The 12,970-nt window shown below is 47.6% G+C and overlaps 1 pseudogene; it reads right to left on the bottom strand.

The window, feature by feature from the left end:
* Nucleotides 1–753: 753 nt before the first annotated feature.
* LOC125507526 lies at nucleotides 754–12,445 on the bottom strand (annotated as a pseudogene).
* Between the last annotated feature and the right edge of the window lie 525 nt (nucleotides 12,446–12,970).

Genomic DNA, 12,970 nt, shown 5'->3' with positions numbered 1-12,970 from the left:
GCTGAAGGCTCACGTTGCGAATGCTCTCAAGGAGTATGACGCCAAGGGTTTCCTCGAGTGCACCGTCGATGGTAAAATCAAGGTGTCTCTGCCTCACGTAGATTAAGTAATATGTATTCCTTGTTCTTCGTTGGACATTTGCCGTACTATATATACTAGTAGTAGATAATATGTATTCCTGTTCTTCCTTGGACACTTGCTTCATACATCCAACATCAAAAACTAATGTCTTCCTTGCATACATGGTACCTATGCTACGTACCCTGTTGATCTTTCTTCTGATCCCTGATTGGTTGCCAGATGTGCTTCTAGACTTGCATCGGCCTTTGGCTCTTTCAACCCTTTCACAGGAAAGAATATCTATATAGGCTGGACACTTGAGTACTTTTTTTCTTTTGAAAAATTTACACTTGAGTACTTGTTCTAGAGTGACTTCCGTGATTTTTTTCATCGTCTACACAAAACCATGAGAGAGTGCCACCGCTCTCCCGCTGGTCGCTTTTAGCTCTGCTCGCTCTCACATAAGCAAAAACTTTGTCCTTCATTCTACTTTCCCACATCGTTGACAATGACGATATTTGAACAATGTATTCTCCATTTTGTGCCGAGTGCTATTTCTCCTTTTATACTACTCCTATTTTGAAACAAACATTACAGAGATTTACATGTCAACTGTGTGCATACATATGTAATATCCAGAAAAAAAGTTTTAGCACTGGTACACATTAACTAGGATTGAGCAGCATGAGAATATCATCTCCCTCCAGAGAGGCCACTTATTGTGGACATACTCATCGACGACCCAATGAACGCGTCAAACCCTTCACTTTGCACAAGTGCTAGCATACTAAAGCTCATCTGTGAAAGTGTTGGCTCCGGGAATGCCATGTCTCCATCAAGATACTGCATAACTTGCCGCATGGTAGGCCTTGCACCAGGGATGGGATGCAAGCACAACAATCCTATTTTCGATGCTAGTATTGTCTCATCAGTGTCGTAGTTGCCGTGGAGCCGTGCATCAACTACCTCCATGAGTGCTTCCTTTTGCCAATGCTCGAACACCCAGTCGACCAATATGCGCCGGTTGTCCTGCATGGCTTGGTCAATAGGTCTCCGCCCGCAGACGACTTCAAGAACGAATGCACCAAAGGCAAACACATCGGTTATAGGGGACGGCTTCCCCGTGCGTGCCAACTCAAGGGCTAGGTACCCCATTGTGCCAATTATGTGCGTTGTCTGTGGATCTGCACCAGATCACACAGTTTTGCGATACCAAAGTCACCCAGCCTTCCGTTCATCTCACTATCCAGGAGAACATTGCTCGCCTTGATGTCACGGTGTATGACAACCTGCTTGAATTCCTCATGGATGTACAACAAGCTGGATGCGATGCCTTTGATGATTTGGAACCTTTGGGCTCAGTGTAGTGCATTCTTACACTTTGGGTCATACAAGTATTGATCAAGGCTGCCATTTGGCATGAAGTTGTAGACCAGAAGAAGCTCACCATTTTGCCGGCAGTAACCCAGAAGCTGAACAAGTTGGCGGTGGCGGAGACGGCCAACGGTGACCACCTCCGTGATGAACTCCTTTATTCCTTGACTTGAATCATGTGACACTTCTTTCACCTCGATCTCCATCTTAGAGTTGGGAAGCACTCCTTTGTACACTCCCCCAAATCCACCGGTGCCAAGCAACATCTTGCTCTTGAAACCTTCTGTCATGCGGTACAGATCCTTGTAGGAGAATCTATGTGGCCCAAACTCAACCTCCCAGTCCTCTCTCACCTCGGCGTACTTTATACACCTTCGAACAAGCAAGACCACGATTGAAACCACACCGAGGATATATAACACTATATATGATGGATGTTGACAGAGTGATACCCAGTTCCCAGTGCTGTTTCTTGGAGACCTTCTCTGGCAACTTTGGCAGCTTGCTGATGTCAATGGCTCGAGCAGGTTCATCGATGGCAAAGCTCCAACCCAGCACGTAGTGGCGAGAACTGATCATCGAGCCTGTTGATGATGAGAACCCAAGAAATGATGGCTCCAGCAGTACTTGTGAGAAGTTGTACATGGAGGATACTAGCGGCCTTGCAGGCTTGGCCATCTCCGGGGGGCCAAGAACACGTTGATCTGCATGGACTCCCCGTCGTTGTCCACCCAGAATTGCATGGCATTGCCGCTGATCAATAACAGATCCCGGAAAGCCAGCGGCATGGACAGCAACGGAATGGAGGCCATTGATGTCTATGCCGACATGGTTGTTGTCCGGGTCACAAAATTCGATGGTCACTATGGTGTCGAGCTCGACGCCGAAGACGTGGTTGGTTGTGTTGTCGTTGTTCCGGTCGTTGAGGAGGTCCAGGTACGGACCTGGCAGAGCCGTCAAGAAGTTCTTGGTCCCGATGAAGAAGACGATGTCGTGGCGGCGTGGCCGCTTAGGCTCAGCTCAGGGTAGTTGGTGTGGACGCCGAAGACGAACGACGCGAAGAAAGACCGCATGGCGCCTCCAGGTGACCTCTGCAGACGCACCGACGTTGGGTGAACGGCGTGGCCCTTGAGGTGCACCGTGCCGTTGGTCAGCTCGACGCCCGGATAATTAGGCTACAGTGAACCTTTACTAATGATGCCACGCCACCTTAATTACTGTTGCTAATTCCCCGTTAGTTTGAAACCGGTTCGTTTTAAAATTTTAAAATTTAGCAAACAATAAAAGTTTTCAAATATTAAAACTAAAATGTTCGAAGTGGGCAAAATTTTCCATATTAAATATTGGTGAAGAAGCCACACTTTTATAAAGTATTTTAGTTGCACTATAGTATGTAATAACAGCAACAAAACAATTATTTAAATGCTTTTAAATACTAAACAAATGTTAATCTAGTTTATATAATCACCAAACTTTTTGGAGTAGGTGGCCTATGTTATTATGCTAATTTAGGAGTAGGGGTTATATTTTTTTTAAAGCTGTTTTGTTAACTAAAATAAATAAAAACAGAAAACAAACAAAAATAAAAAAAAGGAAACACCCCCCCACTGGGCTTCGGCCCAGCAGGCCTTTGGGCCACCCACCCGGCCGGCCCATCTCCTCTCCTTAACTCCCTCCCCACTCCACCGGACCCTCACCGACAGACCCCCACTTCCCCCCGCAAAAATATCTCCCCCCTCTCCCCCGACTGGATCGGGATCGAGGGAGGAGACGTCCGTCGCTGCCGCCCGACGCCACCATCACCGCCTCCGACGCCCCGCCGCCGCCACGGCCCACCACCTCGACCCCGCGCCCCCTCTCCTCCCGCGCGGCATCGCTCGATCCCGCGCCGCCTAGCGCCCCTCCCCGACGCCGCCCCGCCTCTTGCTCCATCCCGCCGCCGCGGCCCGCCGCCTCGACGCGCCGGGCTCTGTCACCGGATCGCCTCACCGCCTCGCCGCCCCGACCTCGTCACCCCCGACACAAGCGCCGTCGTCGGTCGTCGCCCCGTCCTCGTCCTCCTCCCCGCCGACCTCCTCAACCCTCGCCGCCCCCTCCACCTCCCTGAGTCGCCCCGACCTCCTCTTTGAGCTCCCGCGGCTGCTCCCCCTTCCCCCTCCTCGATTCGCCACCGTAGGCCGTAGGCCGCGTCGCCCGTGCTCCTGACCATGGCCGTGCTCACCATGCCCGCACCTGCGTTCGTGCGTCGCCACCCACGCCCACGCTTGGCCGCTACCCGGCTCCGGCTGCCCCCTCCCGCGCGCTTAGCCTTCGGCGCCCCCCTCCCCCCCCGCTAGTTGCTGCCCGCTTGCGCTGCCTGCTGGTGCCGCTCCGCCCGGGTCCGCCCCCTGCCGCCGCTGCTGCCCGTTGCCCACGCGCCCGGCGTCCCACCGCGCCCTCGCCATGGCCTCGCCCCTGGCTGGCACCCCTGTCTCCCGGGCAAGCGCCCAAACGGGCTGGGCACCAGCACCCCGCCGCGGTGGCCCTCTGGGCCACTGACTAGGGGGCCCCATACCCCTAAGAACATTTAAAAATAAATAAATAAAAATATTAACTAATTAATTAGTTAAATTGATTAATTAACTTAATTAATTATGTTTAATTAACCTAATTAACTAGTGTTAATTAATTAAGCAGTAATTAGGTTAGTTAAACCCTAATTAGTGTAAACAGTGTATGACATGGTGGGCCCACACGTAGTTGACCCAGTCAACTGCAGTTGACTGTTGACGTCAGCATGATGTCATGCTGACGTCAGCGTGAAATGTTCTGGATAATGTTGATTAAATTAATTAAATAAATCCTAAAAATGATTTAAAATCTTTTAAAATTAATATAAAATAAACCGTAGCTCGGATGGAAAAACTTTGTACATGAAAGTTGCTCAGAACGACGAGACGAATCCGGATACGCAGCCCGTTCGTCCGCCACGCATCCCTAGCATAGCGAACACGCAACTTTCCCCCTCCGGTTCATCTGTCCGAAAACGCGAAACACCGGGGATACTTTCCCGGATGTTTCCCCCCTTCGCCGGTATCACCTCCTACCGCGTTAGGTCACACCCGGCACATCTTATTGCCATGTTATGCTTTGTGGTGCTATGTTTTGCTTTATATTTACTGTTTCTTCCCCCTCTTCTCTCCGGTAGACCCCGAGACCGATGCTGCCCTTGTGATCGACTACGTCGACGACGACCCCCTCCTTGCCAGAGCAACCAGGCAAGCAAACCCCTTGAGCATTCCGATATCGCCCATTTCTTTCCCTCTCATGCTTGCATTAGAACTGCTACTGCTTTCTGTATGATCCTACTCTGATGCATAGCCTGTTGTTGTTACCTGCTTTCATACCTTACCTGCTTATCCTAAACTGCTTAGTATAGGATGGTTAGTGATCCATCAGTGACCCCCACCTTGTCCCAGTTGCCCCGCTTTATGTTCGATGACTCGATCAACGTGATCGACGTCCAGGCCCCGACACCGCACATCACCCCCCTAGTTGTACGACTCTGCAGAGTTACCATCGAGTGCCGAGGGTGGAACCTCTTACATCACTCCTGATGAGATCTCCGTAGTGTAGCTTTACGGTCGAGGTCATCGAGGGTGATTTCCTCCTTAACCACTTCCGTTACGGCTCTGTCGTGCAACCCATCAAAGTGAACCTCGAGGGTGGATCCTCTTACGTTCACCTTGATGACAACATCGAGTGGAATTCACCGGGGGTGATTCCTCGGGTTTTCCCCTTGGTGTTAGACACACAGTTACTATGGTTACTATGACTTTGCACTGAACCATGTTACTAAAGACGGGTCGACCCTGAGGGGTACCCGCGCGAGCTTAATAGCGAGTGATGTGGAGTCGGGTTGACCTGGAAGGTGCCCGCGAGATACTTACGAGGCGTGGCCGGGCATTCTTAGCCCTTGCCGCAAGTACTCGAGACGGGGCGACGGGGTCACATCGATCGTGAGTCTCTGCTCGTTACCGCGCGTTCCTAATCCACTACGATTTGGATATTTGATCCGAGGGGCCTCTGGCCTGATAGCACTAACCATCACGTGGGCATAGTATGGGCGTTCTGCGTCGTATACATCAGCCGAAGCTTAATAGACGTCAGCGACTGAGCGGCGCGCGCCGGGTTGGACTGGAAAGCACCTACCTTGTTGAAGGAGGTAGCTAGGTCTGCTCACCGGCCGCGTACGCAACGTGCAGGAGTTCCCGGGAGATGGCCCATGACCCCTGGGGGCATAGGTTTAGTCCGGTGCTTGGCCTCTCTATTAAGCCTAGGTCGGGTTGCGGCGTATTGTTTGGCCGAGGCCGGGCATGACCCAGGAAAGTGTGTCCGGCCGGAGTTAATCGAGCGTGGTGGGTAAGTTGGTGCACCCCTGCAGGGAAGAAAACATCTATCGATAGCCTGTCCTACGGTAACGGACACTTGGAGTTGTATCCCGATCGATACAACTAGAACTGGATACTTGAGGTGAGACATGGTGATGAGAATTGGATTGTGATGATAACTGGATAGTATGGCTCTGGGATTGCTTTCTCGCAGGGAGTCGAGAAAGGATCTCTGGCCGAGGTTGATAACATTACTGCTACTTTACTTTATGCTACTCTACTCCCTCCTGTTGCTGCAAGATGGTGGTTTCCAGAAGATGCTAGTCTTCGATAGGCTAGGCTTTCCCCTTCCCTTCTGGCATTCTGCAGTTTAGTCCACAGATACAGCCCATCTCCTTTGATACAGATGCATACTTGGTTTAGATTTGATGTAAGTCTTGCGAGTACTTTGGATGAGTACTCACGGTTGCTTTGCTACCTCTTTTTCCCCTATACCCGGTTGCGACCAGATGACGGATCCCAGGAGCCAGACGACGCCACTGATGACTACTACTACCCGGAGGATGCCTACTACTACGTGAAGACCGCAGACGACTAGGAGTAGTTAGGAGGCTCCCAGGCAGGAGGCCTTGCCTTTTCGATCGTTGTTGCTTTTGTGCTAGCCTTCTTAAGGCACACTTGTCTAACTTATGTCTGTACTCAGATATTGTTGCTTCCGCTGACTCTTGTGTATTCGAGCTTATGTATTCGAGCCCTCGAGGCCCCTGGCTTGTAATATAAAGCTTGTATTATTTTAATTTGTGTCTAGAGTTGTGTTGTGATATCTTCCCGTGAGTCCTTGATCTTGATCGTACACATTTGCGTGTATGATTAGTGTACGATTGAATCGAGGGCGTCACAAGTTGGTATCAGAGCCGACTGCCTATAGGATCCCCTTTCCAACTCCTTGGCCGAAGTTGAGTCTAGTCACTGAAAAACTTTTACTAACATTGGTTGTGTCTTACGGGCCCACGTCGCCATATGGGTGGTATTAGGATCTTTTACTCCTCGTCTATACTCTGGGACCTAATCTCTCTTCTATTCGGGTTAAATGGTTTTACTAACTCGAACATTAGGATCTCGTGATCACATCCGCCCGGAGAGCCCCTTATTTCAGATGATCGCCTGCTGCATCAGAAGATTCCGAAGATACTCTACGATTTCTCTCGAGACTTTGTGCCTGTTGCCTTTGCAATTCCCTACCACCGAAATATCCTTATGGATAACTACACACACTTACCAATCTTACATTCTATCCCATTGATCTTGTTATTACAAGATGCCCTGAACTGCTCTCCTTTTCCGAGAATCCCTGAGCTTACTGCCTTGCAGTTCCTTGTCATCTGAATACCCCTACGGATAACTTGTGCACCTATCGAGTATCCGCTCATCCTCAGTTGATCATGTACTTCACAAAAGTCTTCGTAATACCATTCGTTCTTGTGAAAATCCTCAACAGCCTATGTTCTAGAATTTCTTGCTTGCTTGCATTGTGGGTAATACCATAAGTCTAGTAATCTTATTGTCAGCCTTTGTCATTATCATTTTGAGTCCGTTGATACAATATGTTGCGAATGCTCGCAATCCTCAATCAGATCCTAGAATTCATCCTTCCGGCACAGACGTCATTTTAACATGTTCTGAATCTCGATCAATCAAATCGCCATCGATTGTACCCCTAAGGCTATTCTACCTATCCATCCCTAATCAGAGCATTGCTTCTGATCCCTTGTATTGGAATTCTTAATCCCTCTTGCAATTGAGCTTTGAGTTAGTCAGTTGTTTCTATAATCTGATCTCCTTGCATTCTTTCTTCCTCTGGTTAAATATTGATGCTCACATCAGATCCCTTGTGTACCACCAGACCCCCTTTTTCGGATTTTATCCAACAACGTCCTTCATATTTAATAAGCTTGTGAGCCTTTCCTCGGATACATAATACTTTTGGTAAATTGTATCCTCCGCTTTCTCAAGCATGCTCTACTACCGAGCTTGTGTTATTATTCTTGAAATTTATGATATATGTTCCTAAGATGCCCCGATGGGTTGAACCTATGCCTTACCTAATCTGTGTGAACTCGAAAGTTATGCGGATTATACTCTACTGGCCTTTTGTCAGATAAAATTTCAATAATACAGATGCACCAAGAGCGAGAAGTAAAATGAAAGGTTATGCATTGTAGAAGTGGGAGTCGACCCTGAACCTTGTGTTCATGCCCACGGACATGGTGTGGGACTTATCATGAAAGCTTCTTGCAAGGATATTTAATCATTTGAATAATTCTTCTGGTATCGTGAATTGGATCCCTTGTAGTTATGGTCCCGACCATATTTCCTCCTTGATCCCAGTTACTGGGTAAGTTACAATTACTTATCCTCTGCAAATCATTCCCCCGTCCTACTTGATACTGGGAAGCTTTATACCCCATCGCATCATTCCTAGCCTGAACGGCTATATTTTTATCATGTCAACTTTTTAACTATGCTACCTGGTCCTTATGCCTGGAGCAACTTCCGACGATGAGCTAAGCTTATGTCGATCTTTCTCATCTTATCATTTCGCCTTGAACAGCAAGCTCAATTTCGAGATTGTGTCGTACCCATGGTTCCAATAACCTTTTGCTTCATCATTCCTTTGACTGGATGTCATCGCCGATTGATTACATCTTCATGAATTCTCTCGACAAATGTGTCGTGATCATCATCAACATTCTGAGCTTTTCCAGGATATCAATCAAATTCATGAGGAGAAATACAATCCTTCCCCTCGATGATTTATGTTATCATCGACAACATTCTTGCCTTCCCCAACACAAACTTGTTCATATTAATTTTGGGAATACATCCTTTTTGACATGTCGATGGATTGTTACTAAGCCCGTCGGCCACACCCTCATCTTTTCCCTGCTAAAATGGTATGACTTCTTTTCTAAGTTGTTTCCGATGGGTCCTTGGTGTATCCAAAGTTTGACCTTTGCTTGAAACCATGTCAATGCTATCTCGAAGCATGTTTGTGGTAATCCAATCTCCAATAAGAACATTTGAAGCACGATACTAAATCTTCTTTATCAATTATCCAAACACCGTTGTATGGGTAATGTCATGAAATTTCTTTCCCCTTACCTAAATGGTTTTATACTTCTATCATGTCATGGATACCATGCTCTACTTGTCATTGGGAAGGATATACCCCTGAAGTATGTGTTTGAACATATTTTCCTTTCCATTGTTCTGTTTATTCTGACAATTACTTTTTCCTTTCCATTGGTTTGTTTAAACCTTATTGTGATCTATATTATATAAGCAGTAATATTTCCCTGCTTATGTAAGCACCTCAATGTACAACTCTGTCAGTAAAGGCCCTGTTATTATTGCTGTTGACATTCCGATAATGGACGAGAACTTTGCCTAATGGCCCGCCTCGTTCAACGAGCAGGATAATGGTTCTCTTCGTCCCTCGCCCCTAGTACCGACATTGTTGCCGACATAGCTGACAGGCTGCCCTCTGACATGCCTTGCTATCATGACCGTGCAAGATGTCATCGCTCCTTCTATTTTAAACCCACATGGTGGGCCCATAACCCACAGTTCCACAGGATCAGAACCTGACTCTCCTGTATATCCTATATTCCGAAGTATCAATTGCTCTTGGCTTTGTGTGTTGTCACGAGCCACCGTTCGAGAGTTAATCTATTCCTGATGCTCTGAACACCCTTCTCACACTCTGTTCAGGTATCGATCGTTTGTCCATTCACTTGAAACTGCCCATTGTACCTTCATATTTTGCTCTCGGTGTTTTCTTAAGTTTCAACTCGAGAGACACTTCTGCCACATTCCCTGATCTGTTCACCAGATAATTAACCCTATAAGAGTCAGTTCTTTCGAAGTTATTCTTTACTTTCGCACTTAAATCTCAGGACGAGATTTCTTGTAGTGGAGGAGAATTGTGATGCCTGGATAATTAGGCTACAGTGAACCTCTGCTAATGATGCCACGCCACCTCGATTACTGTTGAACCATATTTCCTCCTTGATCCCAGTTACTGGGTAAGTTACAATTACTTGTCCTCTGCAAATCATTCCCCCGTCCAACCTCTACTCCGAAATATCCTTATGGATAACTACACACACTTACCAATCTTACATTCTATCCCATTGATCTTGTTATTACAAGATGCCCTGAACTGCTCTCCTTTTCCGAGAATCCCTGAGCTTACTGCCTTGCAGTTCCTTGTCATATGAATACCCCTACGGATAACCTTGTGCACCTATCGAGTATCCGCTCATCCTCAGTTGACTCATGTACTTCACAAAAGTCTTCGTAATACCATTCGTTCTTGTGAAAATCCTCAACAGCCTATTGTTCTAGAATTTCTTGCTTTCTTGCATTGTGGGTACTACCATAAGTCTAGTAATCTTATTCTCAGCCTTTGTCATTATCATTTTGAGTCCGTTGATACAATATGTTGCGAATGCTCGCAATCCTCAATCAGATCCTAGAATTCATCCTTCCGGCACAGACATCATTTTAACAGGTGCTGAATCTCGATCAATCAAATCGCCATCGATTGTACCCCTAAGGCTATTCTACCTATCCATCCCTAATTAGAGCATTGCTTTTGATCCCTTGTCTTGGAATTCTTAATCCCTCTTGCAATTGAGCTTTGAGTTAGTCAGTTATTTCTATAATCTGATCTCCTTGCATTCTTTCTTCCTCTGGTTAAATATTGATGCTCACATCAGATCCCTTGTGGACCACCAGACCCCCCTTTTTCGGATTTTATCCGACAACGTCCTTCATATTCAATAAGCTTGTGAGCCTTTCCTCGGATACATAATGCTTTTGGTAAATTGTATCCTCCGCTTTCTCAAGCGTGCTCTACTACCGAGCTTGTGTTATTATTCTTGAAATTTATGATATATGTTCCTAAGATGCCCCGATGGGTTGAACCTATGCCTTACCTAATCTGTGTGAACTCGAAAGTTATGCGGATTATACTCTACTGGCCTTTTGTCAGATAAAATTTCAATAATACAGATGCACCAAGAGCGAGAAGTAAAATGAAAGGTTATGCATTGTAGAAGTGGGAGTCGACCCTGAACCTTGTGTTCATGCCCACGGACACAGTGTGGGACTTATCATGAAAGCTTCTTGCAAGGATATTTAATCATTTGAATAATTCTTCCGGTATCGTGAATTGGATCCCTTGTAGTTATGGTCCCGACCATATTTCCTCCTTGATCCCAGTTACTGGGTAAGTTACAATTACTTATCCTCTGCAAATCATTCCCCCGTCCAACCTCTACTCCGATTTACCTCTTTTTCCCCTATACCCGGTTGTTGCGACCAGATGACGGATCCCAGGAGCCAGACGACGCCACTGAAGACTACTACTATCCGAAGGATGCCTACTACTACGTGAAGACCGCAGACGACTAGGAGTAGTTAGGAGGCTCCGAGGCAGGAGGCCTTGCCTTTTCGATTGTTGTTGCTTTTGTGCTAGCCTTCTTAAGGCACACTTGTCTAACTTATGTCTGTACTCAGATATTGTTGCTTCCGCTGACTCTTGTGTATTCGAGCTTATGTATTCGAGCCCTCGAGGCCCCTGGCTTGTAATATAAAGCTTGTATTATTTTGATTTGTGTCTAGAGTTGTGTTGTGATATCTTCCCGTGAGTCCCTTATCTTGATCGTACACATTTGCGTGTATGATTAGTGTATGATTGAATCAAGGGCGTCACACGTTGGAAGTTCCTTCCAGGGAGAGGGGCACGCCGGTGAAGCCAGAGTAGACGAACCAGTCTCTATTGTTGTCAGCGCCATGAATGTCGCCACCAAGGCTAAGAAGGAGGAGACCGGCAAGGAGAGGGCATGTGCTCTTTGATCATGCCGACCATGGCACCGACGAAGCGAGGACTGTTGGTGTGCCACTATAGCCGGTGCCCTGCTCACTGTATGAAGTATTCAGCTCAGAGCAACATCCAAACCACAGTTACATACTTGACGGGTGCCACATGCCAAATGGAGCGAGGTGGCGATAGACAGCAACTGCTGGTGACCTGTACAGATTATCTAGAATGCAGGGAACTAGTACATCAACATGACAACATCTACATTACCAATCGATGCCAATTCATCCTGCTTGTGGTCTTCCCTACAAGATAGGATCGACAATCAAGAGCCACCACAAGAGATGTGCTAAGGAATCTGATTGATTTTCCCAGAATCGGGCCTTCAAAAGTTCGTAGAAAAATACATCGATTCTTCACCTGAAAAAGCGAAATGAGAAAAAGGATCCAAATTTAAAAAAGGGTTCATTATACTTTTGCCCTCAGTGGTGTCCATGTGCTCAGTTTTGCCCCTAGTCCGTGCGCACCGACTCGTTCCGTGAACTCTGCGGTCTTCGTCAGGTCAACCTTTTGACGCAGCCCTTACAGGTGGGACCAGGCGGTAGAGACGGCCAATTCTATTCAGACCGTTGCACGCGTGGCTTGTGGGACCCAGCAGAGAGCCGTTGAGCAGAGAGACGTTGCAGGTGTGCTATATAAGCGGGCGACACACAGTGGCGGTGACCATGGCGACAGAGAGCACGGCGGTGACCATGGCGAGAGAGAGAGAGAGCACGGCGGTGGGAAGCTAGTTGTGGAGGGCGCGCCGGCTTTGAGATCCCCTTCGGCTCCAAGCTCCATGTCTTCCTCAAGCTCCCGCGCCACCTCGCGGATGCATAGCCGGGCGTGTGTGGACATGCCTGTCTTCGTCTATCCGCGGTGCCGGGCGGGCGTTGTTCGGAGCGTTTCTCACACACCGTGGAACCAGAATCATCCGTTCTACGTGTGCAGCGAGAATGGTGTAAGAATCAGGGCAATTGATCATTTTCATGGTCGGGATCTTTGAGCAATGGGTTGATCTATTTGGTGTTCATGTAGGTGACATGCTTCTTTCTTTGGGTCGATGCTCTGGCCAAGACTCCGATGAATGAACTGCAAGAAGAGCATGAAGAATGGTTGTGCATGCTCCCACGAAATGTAGTGGCCGCAGCACGAGCTTCGAAAGAAGAGATGGAGGGCGAAGCACGCACAGACAGAGAGCTAGCTGTTGAGCTTAGGATGTTGAAGAAGAAGGTTAGGA

Source organism: Triticum urartu, chromosome 5, assembly GCF_003073215.2.
Source record: "Triticum urartu cultivar G1812 chromosome 5, Tu2.1, whole genome shotgun sequence".
NCBI classification, from domain to species: Eukaryota; Viridiplantae; Streptophyta; class Magnoliopsida; order Poales; family Poaceae; genus Triticum; species Triticum urartu.
The sequence above is the reverse complement of the archived record's forward strand: the minus strand, read 5'-3'. Positions and strand labels throughout refer to the sequence as shown.